This window comes from Capra hircus, chromosome 27 (assembly GCF_001704415.2).
Source record: "Capra hircus breed San Clemente chromosome 27, ASM170441v1, whole genome shotgun sequence".
Lineage (NCBI taxonomy): Eukaryota > Metazoa > Chordata > Mammalia > Artiodactyla > Bovidae > Capra > Capra hircus.
In genome coordinates this window covers 20250709-20264847 of record NC_030834.1, presented here as the reverse complement: position 1 = coordinate 20264847, position 14139 = coordinate 20250709, and positions in this window count along the sequence as shown.

Sequence of the window (14139 nt, the reverse complement as noted above, 5' to 3'; positions counted from 1 at the left end):
GATTTAGCTCAAAAGGGAAATATGGAAGTAGGGCGCTTTGATAAGAAATTGCACATGTACCTTGCGAAACGTTCACATTCCCAGAGCATCTTGGGTTACTCTTTCAATAACTCAATTTTGAGGGCTTATTATAGCTTTTAGAATCCTCTATCCCCCACATCTTGTCTCAGAGAAAGAGGAGAGTGAGATTGCGTGTTGCATAGCAGTGAGGCACACGAGGTCACAAAACCAGGCAAAGGCCAGCTCTGAGCCACCCGGCATAGGAGACCAGCTTGTCAGGGGCACAGTCCTTGTCTCCTTGCTGCTCATGACCATGCGGGTGGAAGAGCAATGGGAACCGCAACACTGCTCATTGCAGACGACGCGAGTAGACTGGCCCCCACTTCTAACATACCTTCTCATGTTAAATTATCGATTCTATAAGTATTGCTTGCTTTTCTTTTTTTTTGTAATTCTTTTCTGGCTATAAAAATAACCCACATTCGTTATAGAAATATAGGAAGGTATAAAGAAAGCTAAAAATACTTGTAACCCTCCTATCCCGAGTTTCTGCTGCATACATTTTAGTGTGTTTCCTTCTTATCCTTTTCCCGTGCATATACAATATAAATAAGTATGGCTATATCTTTCTTTGAATAATGAGAATCATGGTCACACTTTGCTATTAGATTTTTATATTTGACAATGTATTACTATGAGTATTTCTCCATGCCATTCAACATCTTTCAAAGCAGTCATATATAGGTAAAAAAACTTTCTCTGGGGAGAAGGGGTAGTTAGGGAGTTTGGGATGGACATGTACTCACTGCTGTATTTAAAATGGACAACCAGCAAGTACCTACTAAGGAGCACAGGGAACTCTGCTCAATGTGATGTGGCAGCCTGGATGGGAGGGGAGTTTGGGGGAGGATGGATACATGTATATGTGTGGCTGAGTCCCTTTGCTGTCCATCTGAAATTGTCATAACATTGCTTATTTGCTATTCACTCCTCCTGCAAGATGTATAGGCTGTAACTAAAGTATTATTTAGAGGAAATGTTATGGTTTCAAATTATTATATTAAGAAAGAAGAAAGGCTAAAAATTCATGAGTTAAACATTAAGTTAAGAAGTCAAGAGGAGTAGCAGAATTAACAAAGATCCAAACAGGAAACTAAAGTCATGAACGCAGGAATGTTTCAGATCTGCCTGTTGTATCTTTTTTCATTCTGTACTTTGTTTTGGACTCTTTGATCCTTATATTTTAGATGCGTCTCTTCTAAAAGAGCATTTAACTAGATATTTTAAATCTAGTCTGACATCTTTGACTTTTAACTGAGGCATTTAGTCTATTTTCATTTCAATGTAATCACCGAAATGTTTTATCTAGATCAATTTTGTGTTTTGTAGTTATCCTACTTTCTCTATAGCTTTTTTTTTTTTTTTTTTTTTTTTTGCCTCTTTCGGACCCATCTCTTTTCATTTTTCTCTAGTACTTTGAAAGTAATATATCGAATTCTCTCCTCCTAAAGCTTATCCTAGAATGTTAATAAGCAAACATCATATTCTCAATGTAATTAATGTTTCCCTCCTTCCATACATTACAAAAAATTTAAAACACCTTAATCCTATTACCCCTTCCAATTTACATACTCTTGTTGCTGCGTATTTTATTTCTATCTTTCTTTTACCCACAGAAGTTTATTGTCGTTGTTTTCTGCAGCATTCTTTGGATTTATCCCTATATTTGCCACTTTCTGGGTCTATTACACCATCTTTCACCTTGGTCTTTCCACTGAGATTATTTCCTCTGCCTCAGCCAAGCCTTTAGAATTTCCTTTAATCGCAGTTTATTTTTCCTTACCTCAAAATGTTTTTACTTGACTCTTATTTTTGAAAGATATCTTCACTGCACATATACTTTTGGGTCGGTGGTTTTCTCTCCGCATATTAAAAATATTTCCCCACTATCATCAAGCTTCTGTGATGGCTCTTATGAAATCAGTTGCAAATGTGTCATTTCTTTGTAAGTAACCTATCTATTTTCTTTGCCTGATTTTTAGGTCTTCTCTGGCTTTAGCGTTCTGAGGTTTTATTATTGTATATGTGAGCATGCATTTCTTTCTCTTTTTTCTTCTTTTAAAAATCCTGCTGGGTTCCTTGGGATGCCCGTATCTGAGGACTGCAGTCTTTTGTCAATTCTGATTACTTCTTTTTATCTCTTTGGAGTGCGTAAAAAGTAAACTGCTGGTCTGCCTTCCAGTTTTATAATTCTTTCTTCAGCTATGCTAATCTTCTCTTAAACCACCCACTGAGGCTTACAAAAAATGTTTAGTTATGACATTTTTCATTTCTAGAAGTTCTAGTTGGATCTTTTCTCAAATCTGCTTGATAGCTTTTATATATTTTTTGTTCCTCACTTATACTTATAAGACATATAGTAGGCTGAATTGTGTCCCTTCAAAATTCATATACTGAGATCCTAAATGCCAGTACCTCAGCATGTGACTGTATTTGGAGACAGGGCTTTTACAGAGGTAAGTAAAGTTAAAGGAGGTCATTGGGATGGGTACTAATCCAATATGACTTTTATGAAGAGATATGGTGTCCTTTTAAGAAGAGATTAAGACACAGGACAGACATACACAAAGGAAAGACACTGTGAGGACAGAGAGAAGACAGCCATCTGCAAACCACCCAGAGACACCTCAGAAAGAGTCACCCCAGTCAATACCTTGACCTTGATCTTGGTCTTACAGCCTCTAGAACCGTGAGAAAGTAGATCTCCATTCTTTAAGCCACACAGTCTGTGGAACATAGTTATGGCAGTACTAGCAAACTCACACAGACCCCTCTAGCTTCTTTTTCCTTTGAGTCAAGTTCAGAATACCTGTTTTATATTCCTTGGCTGATAAATCAATATTTGAAACTTTTGGAAGCTGCATCTCTGGTCTGTTTTTTCAGCTGTATTATGCTTCAGTTCAGTTCAGTGCAGTTACTCAATTGTGTCTGAGTCTTTGCGACCCCATGAACGCCAGGCCTCCCTGTCCATCACCACCTCCCGGAGTTCACCCAAATTCATGTCCATTGAGTCAGTGATGCCATCTAACCATCTCATCCTCTGTCATCCCCTTCTCTTCCTGCCTTCAATCTTTCCCAACATCAGAGTATTTTCAAATGAATCAGCTCTTCGCATCAGGTGGCCTAAGTATTGGAGTTTCAGCTTCAATATCAGTCCATCCAATGAACACCCAGGACTGATCTCCTTTAGGATGGACTGGTTGGATCTCCTTGAAGTCCAAGGGACTCTCAAGAGTCTTCGCCAACACCACAGTTCAAAAGCATCAATTCTTCAGCACTCAGCTTTCTTCACAGTCCAACTCTCACATCCATACATGACCACTGGAAAAACCATAGCCTTGACTAGATGGACCTTTATTGGCAAAGTAATGTCTCTACTTTTCAATATGCTGTCTAGGTTGGTCATAGCTTTCCTTCCAAGGAGCAAGCGTCTTTTAATTTCATGGCTGTAATCACCATCTGCAGTGATTTTGGAGCCCAAAAAAATAAAGTCAGCCACTGTTTCCACTGTTTCCCCATCTATTTGACATGAAGTAATGGGACTGGATGCCATAATCTTAGTTTTCTGAATGTTGAGCTTTAAGCCAACTTTTTCACTCTCCTCTTTCACTTTCATCAAGAGGCTTTTTAGTTCTTCTTCACTTTCTGCCATATGGGTGGTATCATCTGCATATCTAAGGTTATTGATACTTCTCCCGGCAATCTTGATTCCAGCTTGTGCTTCCTCCAGCCCAGCGTTTCTCATGATGTACCCTGCATAGAAGTTAAATAAGCAGGGTGACAGTATACAGCCTTGATGGACTCCTTTTCCTATTTGGAACCAGTCTGTTGTTCTGTGTCCTGTTCTGTTGCTTCCTGACCTGCATACAGGTTTCTCAAGAGGCAGGTCAGGTGGTCTGGTATTCCCATCTGTCTCAGAATTTTCCACAGTTTATTGTGATCCACACAGTCAAAGGCTTTGACATAGTCAATAAAGCAGTAATAGATGTTTTTTCTGGAACTCTCTATTATGCTTAGGGACCTGGCATCATTGTGAATTTCATGTGCTGATGAGCTGATCTGTGCTGATGAGGTCATATTTTTCAAAAGCTTCATCTGTGGCAATTCTATGAGGCAAATCTGAGAGTATTCGTTTTTCCCATAGTGCCATGAGCCCAGGACCACTTCCAACTCAGCAGCTCTCTATATTAATTCTCCACTTGAACTTTTGGGACTACCCAGAAATGTGGATTGAGGTTGAAAAATTATACAATGGCCTTGTGCTTATGAATAATCAAGGCAGAAAGTTTGTTCCTTTACCCAAGTACTGAGGTTAGATAAAGGAAGTTTGCCTTGCTGTCTGGATGGTGGTGGAGAGGGACAGCAAATATCCAATTCATGTTTCTTCATTGTGTGAAGCTCTTCTACCAGATCCCATACTTTTCGAGATCCTGAGGCCTTTCCTGTTTTTGGCCACACAAACTGTGCGGCATGCAGGACCTTAGTTTCCCAACCAGGGATCAAATCCATGCCCCCAGCCATGGAGGCTCAGAGTCATAACCATCGGATATCAAGGGAAGTCCCTGTAGGCTTATTCTTCATGTGACCTGACCACTGGAGTTTGACAAACACCCTTAGGATGAAAGTCAGCTTTAGGGTTGCAAAGATAGTTCCAGAAGGAGCGGTTGTTTTTAACCCAGAACCTCTGTCTGTTCTCCAAAAAGATAAGGCTAGCTTGTGCTGGGAAAATTCAATGCTGCTGTTGCCTCCATCTGCTGCTTTCCTGACCAGCTCAGTGAATCTTGCCTTTTGTTAAGAGCTGGGTCTAAAAGGCAAGCATTTTCTGGAAGTCAGTTCTAGCTTGCCCAGCCATTGTTGTCAAGTCCTGGTCCTTGCACTGACTGTCCTGTGCATGAGCCCCCCCTACCCTCCACCACCTCCCCCCTCCCCCCATACACACACACAATCACAGAGTGCTTTTGAGATCCTGGATTCTCACCACCACCTCTCCAATCAATTTTTCTCCATTTCCACCTGCTTTTTTGAAAAAAAAAAATTCAATAAAAGAGCCATCTGTCTTGGGAGATATCTTGGTGACACTGTCCTCTTTCAGAAAGGGCTGGCAAGAGAGTCGAAATTCAAAGACAAAGTGAAAGTGAAAGTGAAATTCACTCAGTCATGTCCGACTCTTCGTGAGCCCACGGACTATATACTCCCTGGAATTCTCCAGGCCAGAATACTGGAGCCGGTAGCCTTTCCCTTTTCCAGGGAATCTTCCCAACCCAGGGAAGAATCCAGGTCTCCCACATTGCAGGCGGATTCTTTACCAGCTGAGCCACAGGGAAGCCCAAGAATACTAAAGTGGGTAACCTATCCCTTCTCCAGCAGATCTTCCCAATCCAGTAATCAAACCGGGGTCTCCTGGATTACAGGTGGATTCTTTACCAGCTGAGCTTATCAGGGAATTCAAAGACACGACATCCCCAAAACTGTATGAAGACAGGGCTAAGGTTCCTGCATCTGCTGCACCCACTCAAGGAGAGCCTGCCAACTCTTATCCCAAGAGGATTTTTTTTTTTTTTTTTTTTTTTTTTTTGCTGTATTGCACAGCATGAGGGTTCTTAGTTTCCTGATCTGGGATCAAACCTGTTCCCTCTGTGTTGGAACCATGGAGTCTTAAGCCCTGGACCACCAGGGAAGCCCCAGAGAGAATATTTTTTTAAAAAAAGCTTAAGCCAGTGTATGATTTGGGTCTCTGACTGAAAGTCTTTGAATCAACAGAACACAAGGCAAGTGACTGAAGAGTGTCTACACACTCACTTGACACTGCCTTTGGTTTCCCCGAGTACAGAGTTGGACTCAGTCTCCAAACTCTGTCAGGAAGCTCAGGGCATCCAGCATATGATGACGGAGGCCATTGACACAGAGCAAAAATCTACCTGAGAGACACTTTACGATTCTCCAGTTGTAGGTAAAACCTCCAGTATGATTTATGATTAGTTCCTTTTTAATGAAAAATGTATTTTATTTCTTAAAAGAATGCATTTTATTAAATAGGTAGTAGGCTGATAGCTATAAGCTTCTTCCACATCTTAATGCATTTGTTTTTCATCTTTATTGCTGGTCAGATAGCCATAACCACCTTTCCCTCGGGGATCAAGAAAGGGCTTGCTGTTATACTACAGGAAATAATTTATGAGTTTTTAAGTGCCTGTGACTTACTAATTTGCTCCCTAAATGCTAAAATACCATATTTATGATTAGTTTTTGACTCTCTTTCTTTGGGGTTGATCTTGTTCGAGGAGCCATAGGAACTGCGTGACCCCAGGACCAAGGGTCCTTCTTACTGGGCCTCATGGTGGACCAATTTGTGCAAGTTAAAGGAAAAAAAAAAAGGTCAGACAATGGGCTTATTGACATGCCTCCTGACCTTTCTCATTAGCTGTTGTTGTCAGGCCCCTGTAGAGAGCCTCGGGCAATAACAAGAGAAGCTAAGCACATTTTCAAATTCAAAGTCAGGTCTGCAAAGAGCTGGGAGTGTGGACTTTCCCGGGGCAAGGGCAAGACTTAGGCTCTCTCATGTCCTTACCAGCCCTGACTTGTGCTTTCAACAGGATAAATCAGGCCAATAAACTCTGCTGTTTGATGGAAGGTAAAAGGCATAAAGGTGAATACTATTTAGGAGAGGAAAGATCAGCTGATGCTTGGGAAATGCCTAAGTCAAAAGAATTCTTTTTCTATTCATGAGTGTGGTCACTTGGAAATTCAGTTTAAGTTTACTATGAGTCTCATGGGTCTAAAAAGCTTTTCAAGTATTTGTCAACCGATTAACTACTGATATATACGATTTTTAAAATGGTGCAATAAAATTCTGGAACATACAGGAACTAATATTTATAACTCCCAAACCATCCTGAAGAATATTTGGCACTGATTGAACTAAAGTGGGGCCTCCCTGGTGTCTCAGCAGTAAAGAATCTGCCTGCAATGCAGGAGATGCGGGTCTGATCCCTGGGTCAGGAATATCTCCTAGAGGAGGGCACAGCAACCCACTCCAGTATTCTCGCCTGGGGTATCCCATGAACAGAAGAGAGGAGCCTGGTGGGCTACAGTCCACGGGGTTGCACAAGAGTCGAGCAAGACATGGCTGAGCATGCACGCATGAACTAGAGCAGCAAGAACAGGGATGCCCACAACCAGAGCAGTGCTTGACACGTGATAAATGTTAGCGGAATGTATAATGAAGCATCAACTCTCCAGATTTAAGCAGGACGCTAACATCTCTGAAAGTAAGTGAAAGAATTCTATAAAGCCCAACCTGGGGTGCTATACTTGGAACAATTAAATTCCCAGAGAGGACACAGAGGAAAGAGGGACCATTTTCTGTAGTGATATTCTAAAGTTTCTTGTTTCAAAATGGCAGGAGATGTACAGATAACATAGGATGGAATCCTTGAACCAGCCACCAGTGTGTTCTAAGACCTCCCTCCCTCAGCCCCTCTTACTGCAGCAGAGAGGAAAGCCCAAAACTTAAAGCAGGTAGATATTCAGAGCAGAGAGCCCAGCCCATTTGTGCAGGAAACCTAGACAATAATAATTATGAATAAATGTAAAAGCTGCTTCATAACCTAAGGATATGATTAAAGCAATGCTCAGAGGAAAATTATCAGGTTTAAGCACTTAGCGTTAATAAATAAAAAGTAATCACAATAATGCATTGATTATTCAACTCAAGATGTCTGAAAAAGAGCCCAAGGTAATTACAGAAAGGAAGGAAGAAGGAAAACATAATGTTGAGAGTTGAAATGAAATAAATTAAAGAAAAAAAAGATACTTGGCAGAAAAATAAATGAATCCAAAGCCTAATGCATTTAACTGAAATAGATAAACCATTATCCATTAGCTATTTTGGAGGGTGGATATCCCACCCTCCAAAAAATTGAGGGTCAAAATACAAATCCATAAAATTAAAGAGGAGAATGAGGAGATAGCACAAAGATGGAGGAGATTTTGAAAAAAAATGATGCTAAATTATAAGCAAACACATATAAAAACCTAAGGAATTACTATTAACATATATGAAGTTGAATAGTTGTCTAGATGCCAGATCCAGATAAATTCACAAGTGGATTATTTTAAATCTTTAAGAAGTAGGTCATTCTAACACTTTAAAACCCTTTCTAGAGTAAGCAAAATACATGCTTCCAATGCCTTCGTATAAAGCCAGTATAACTCTGATGCCAAAATTTGACACTGATGCTATGTCACGCACACACAGAACTCACACATAGCAGATGAGTTCTGCTAATACATCTTATGCAAGAATCTTAAGTAAAACATTGATGTATTAGTTAGGATTTTATTTTTTGCATGATATACTTTGTAATAGCTCCTTGACCAAAGAGGAAAAAAATAGCTCTAACAGAAAAGAAAGAATTTAAATATTTCAATGATACAGAAAGGTATTATGGGAAAACTGACTTTCGATCATGACCTTCGACTCCAAGGTCGGTGTTAGAACCAACAGGTGAAAGAATATTAAATCAGAATCGAGAGGTGGATTGCAGGTCGAGATTGCTCACAAACCCAGAATTATGCTCTGCTTTCTCCAATCAGAAGTTTCTTTGGAACAAAGAAGTAAGTTCTTCCAAGAGGAGGCTGTGAGGCTGTGACCACATTCCCTCTTTCTGTTCTGTGATGGGGCAGCCTGGTGGGTGAGAGGGGCAGGGTGAGTAGAAGCAAGGGAGGGAGATGGGTCCATTTTCCGCAAGAATAAAGATGGAGTTTGTGCAGGGGAAGTGGATTGACAACAAAAAGACGAGCTGTGACACCCTTGGGAGGCACGTCCCGAGCAGCATCAGCCATAAGGAAAGGCCCTCGTGGCTGGTGGTTGCTGACAAGACCTTCACTAGTAAGAGATTGGAGCTGAAGTCCTTTAACCGACTCCGTGCAAGCTTAGCTGACTGTGCTCAGTTTAATCCTCTTAGGCAAACAAGGCCTTCTCACCAGGCCTTGGACAGCGGCCCATGCCAATTCTGGCCTCAAATGCCAGCCAGCTTTGGAAATTAGACCGGTCTTCTGCGAGCCCTGGTGGGGGAGTACAAGCGCTGGTTTGTGAGGTGTGGAAAGCCAATCTGCTTATGGCACAAGACTTCTGGATAACCGCAGCCAAGAGCAGAGAGGAAAAAACAGCCTCCAAGGTAACCAGGGTAGAGCCAAGAAAGAACGAGGCTGCCACCCAACCTTCACTCTGCCTCTCCCGGGCTGGCCAGGCAGGGACATAAGGAGACGTGGTCTGGGCACAGGACCTGTGAGATCGGAGACTGAAACTGGCCTTTTGAGGGAATAGGACCAAAGCCAGAAACTCCCAGAGACACTCAAGATCGTTTTCCCAGAGGGAGGCCCATGTCCCCTCCTGAGCCACCACGAGCTGCTGTTATTGTCACATTTCAGGAACGGATGGAAAGTGAGTCTGGGTCTGAGACAAGATTTTCAGCTGACAGGGTATATGAAGATCTTCCTCTGAGTAATTTCTTTCCTAACTGGCTAGAAAAAGAAGGGACAGGGCTTCCCTGGTTGTCTAGTGGTTAACAATCTGCTGGCCACTTTGCCAATACGGGGACACAGGTTCAATCCCTGGTCCAGGAAGATTCCACACACCATGGAGCAACTAAGCCCACAGGCCGTAACTACCGAGCCTGTGGCCTGCAGCAAGAGACTCCACCAAGACGAGAAGACTGCACACCAGAATGAAGGCCCAGCACAGGCAAAAATCAATCAATCAATAAATCTCAAAAAAAGGGGGGGGGATAAAGTTCAGCTTTTAATTGGGTTCAGTTCAGTTCAGTTCAGTTCAGTCCAGTCACTCAGTCGTGTCCGACTCTTTGCAACCCCATGAATTGCAGCACGCCAGGCCTCCCTGTCCATCACCAGCTCCCGGAGTTCACTCAGATTTTCGTCCATCGAGTCAGTGATGCCATCCAGCCATCTCATCCTCTGTCATCCCCTTCTCCTCCTGCCCCCAATCCCTCCCAGCATCAGAGTCTTTTCCAATGAGTCAACTCTTCGCATGAGCTGGCCAAAGTACTGGAGTTCCAGCTTTGGCATCATTCCTTCCAAAGAAATCCCAGGGCTGATCTCCTTCAGAATGGACTGGTTGGATCTCCTTGCAGTCCAAGGGACTCTCAAGAGTCTTCTCCAACACCACAGTTTAATTGGGTTAAGATCTCAAAGTCTGGGTCGGTCTATTTGGTTTAAGTATGCATTTATCACCCAATGTATTTAAGGGTCTTTGTTTTGGACTTGCCACCAGGTACAGTGAAAAGCAGTGTTCCCTCAAATAGGAATAGGCCCCAACTGGTATTTAAAATGTGGTTCAGCCACATTAAGAAGTAAAGGGATGTGCACTGTGGGTGATAGCAATATGCCATCTTAGGTTCCTCAGCTGTAATAAACGTCTCATGGAACTGCAAAGCGTTGACATCAGGGAAGCTTCAGGTGTAGGGACAGAGAGCACGGATGAGAACTCTGCATTTTCTGCTCAGTTTTGTTGTGAAGTGAAATCTGCTCTGAAAAATAGTCTATTTAAAAAATAAAAAATAAAATCAGAAAGTGTGAAAGTGAAGTCGCTCAGTCATGTCCGACTCTTTGCAACCCCAGGGACTGTAGCTTACCAGGCTCCTCCATCCATGGGATTTTGCAGGCAAGAATACTGGAGTGGGGTGCCATTTCCTTCTCCAGGAGATCTTCCTGACCCAGGGATTGAACGCAGATCTCCCTCATTGTAGGCAGACGCTTTACCGTCTGAGCCACCAGGGAAGTCTGCTAAAATAAAATCAAATAGAAATTAATTTTAATAATATATTTAATGCAACCAAAATATTGTCATTTTGACAGGCAATTAGTATAAGCATACAAACAAGATTGCTGACATTCTATTTTCATATTAAGTCTTAGCATTCAGCACATCTCAACTCAAGAGTAGCCACTTTGAAGTTCTCGGTAGTCTCAGGGGGCTGGTGGCTACCGTGTCAGATGGTGAATGTAGAGGGTTATATCATAAGGTCCCTGGGAGCTTACAAACGGGCACCCTTATCCCGTATTCAGTGCAGTGCAGGGGTAGGATAGAGACACTTATCCGTTTGGACCCCACTGGAAAGAGATGGGAACTTCTCTAGAGTTTGGAACCAGCTACTAGTACTGGATGGGTTCCACAAAGCTCTCGCCTCTTCTCAAGTTCTAGTTAAGTAACAACTTGACTACCTAACCACAAGAGTCAGAGCTAGTCCCTGATGGCACCATAAGTCAGATTCCACAAGACCAGTTCACACACCTCTTCTTAGTGTATCTGCAAGGTCGCCATTCTGCCCAGATTTAGGGAGACAATGCAAGGTAGGCAAGAATGAAACTGGCCCTCTGATGACCCCTGTTGCTTTACTTAGCTTCAGGATTGGTGCGCACTCTTAACCGGGACCAGGACTAGTGGAAGGACTGGTTCACACACACCACTCTTGCCACTTCTGGAGGGAGATTTGGCAGGAACCGCCACAGTTTAGGGGTGCAGCTTTTTAAAGCACCCCTGCCTTCACACACAGCCAGTCCCCTCTCCCCTTCCCCCTCCCCGAGGCAGCTTTGCACCAGAGGACTTCCCCCTCTCCCTTATCAAATAATACACACAATCATCTCTCTGAACTGGGTACCCCACACGGTCAAACGAGTGGGTGAACCCGTTCCTCTTAGCACCGCAGCCACTGCTGGCTGGGATGCCTGGTCTGTGTACTCCTCCAGCCTGGCCTCTCTTTATCCTCCAGACCTCTGATACCGGGGCTCTAATCCCTGGCTTACCCCTTCAGCTTCTCAAATCCACATCTAGAGCACTTTAGAGACTCTTGTCTGGTTCTCTGACCTTAACTTCTTGCTCAGCTCCGCTTTTCTGATGCTGCCCTCACCTCAGCCTGGGCAGAAGTTCCTCTCTGCCACCAGGGCCCCAGGCGTGCTCAGGCATCCCTGATTCCCTGCCCCCTTGCCCTGGCGTTAGAGAGCCATTTGGGTGCAGTGAAGTCCAAGGCTTGACCTGCCCCGAGGTCCTGAGCAGCCCCTGGTAGAAGGGCCAAGGGTGAGTCTCACAGCCTGGGCCTCGTCCGGCCTCTCTGCTCCCACCATCCTGCTCTTTCTCCATGTCTGAGCTACTGTGCTCATTTCAGAGTGCTCAATTTCTAGGCGGGGCAAATTCCCAAAATTCAGTGCCTAATATGTGTTGATATTTTCTCTCTCGCTCCCTTTCTCTCCCTCAGTATTAATACAGCACAAACACGTGCAACACAAGAATTTTTCTTTTTGTGGGACCTGAATACCACATCAGAATAATGCGTGATGACTTCCTTCGCAACTCTGGGTCTCTGCGGAGGCGAGGAGTTGAGACTAAAGCGTGCACAGGCGTGAACCGGCTGTTCAGATAAACCTGTGCTTTGGGCGGGGCGTGGTCTCTGATTTCCTGAGCATGCGCTTTAGGAGAAGCTAAGGAGTTCCACTATTGCCTCCATTCCCTAAAAATCCACTGCCTTTGGTCTCCGTTTTTGCTCAGCTCCAACTAAAGAAACATTTAAAAATAGAAACTTGAGACATTTCTATTGTTCTGAAATCAGATCACAGAGGCTGAAATGTCCCAGATGTCCACTAGGGGGAGACTCTAACGCAGCCCAAGACCCCGAGGAACTATCGTGGAAGAGACTGAACTGAAAAGAAATGGGATTTTTGTGGGAAACACAATTCTTTTCTATATATTGGCTTTGATGTGATTTTGTGGTTAGATTTAAGTTGGGTGCGAGTGGATGTTACAGCCTAATTTTCTTGTCATCTAAAAAGTTTAAATACTTTCTCTGCACCAGAGGGCTTCCCCCTCTCTCCCTTATCAAATAGTACAATCATCTCTCTGAGCTGGGTACCGCACACGGTCAAACGAGTGGGTGAACCCATCCCTGTTACCGTTGTCCAGCTCGGTGTCAACCTCACCAGAGCCCAGTGTCCCCCCAGGCTCTCTGGAAACTGATCTTCTCAGTCAATCTGACCAGCAGTGTGCAGCAAAGACTACTCAATGCCGACTACTTGGTACAGTTATCACCTTTCCTGAATGAAAAATGGTTAAGAAAAAATGGAGTCATCCTTGCTTTTTTAATTCCCGCCCCGCCCCCTGCACTGGTTGAAAACCAGTGAGTAAAATGCACTTGCATCTAGGGCGTTGATGTGGGGATGCTCTGCTCCCATGGTGGGAGGACCATCACTCTGGAGCCAGAGGCTGTGTTTGAGTCCCTGCAAGGTCTCTTACTATTGGTCCAAGGTTCTCAGTCTCACATCACGTCTCAGGCTTCAATTTCCATCAATTAAATAGGGATAATAATGCCCATGTCATGAGATATTTAGGGGAATGGAGAAAGATAGGCAGGGGAAAAGACACAATAGCAACCAGCACATGGTAGGTCCTCAGCTCATTACTTCTCTACTTTGGTCATGAAGCCTCTTTGCTGACTCATCAGTTTTAAAGCTAATCTCTCTCTATTGTTTTTTCTCATATTGCTGAGTGGCCTGTTCTCTTGGCCCTTGTGGAGAGATGGAGAGAGAGCAACTCAAAAAGAGAAAACCATTTGATCGAAACGGAAACCAGGATGTCGTTGTCTCGAAATGGATTAGAACCACTTCCCAAACCAGGTGGTCAACAGCCTGCTGCCTCTGCCAGAGTGCCAGCTGCATTTCTTGCTCGCCTGGATGGTCTCCAGAGCCCGGTGCCACCCCCACCAGGAGGAATTTCGTCTTCTCTTGACTGAAGCTCTTCGACCTCATCCCAAGATGACAGATGTCGCAGAGCTTTGGTGGATGGTATTCAGCTGAGGCTCTGCTTCCACAGAACTAAATTTTAATTCTACACATCTCTTTGGAAGCTCCCAAGATTTGACAAATGATTCTGTGAGAATCTACAGCCTACATTTCTCCACCCTCGGGGCTGGCTTACTGGTACCTGGCTGCAAAATCCCAACTACAGAGAGATTTCAGCTCAAGATTTATTTCCCTCTGCCTTCTTGGCTTCCCGGTTGGTAAAGGACATGC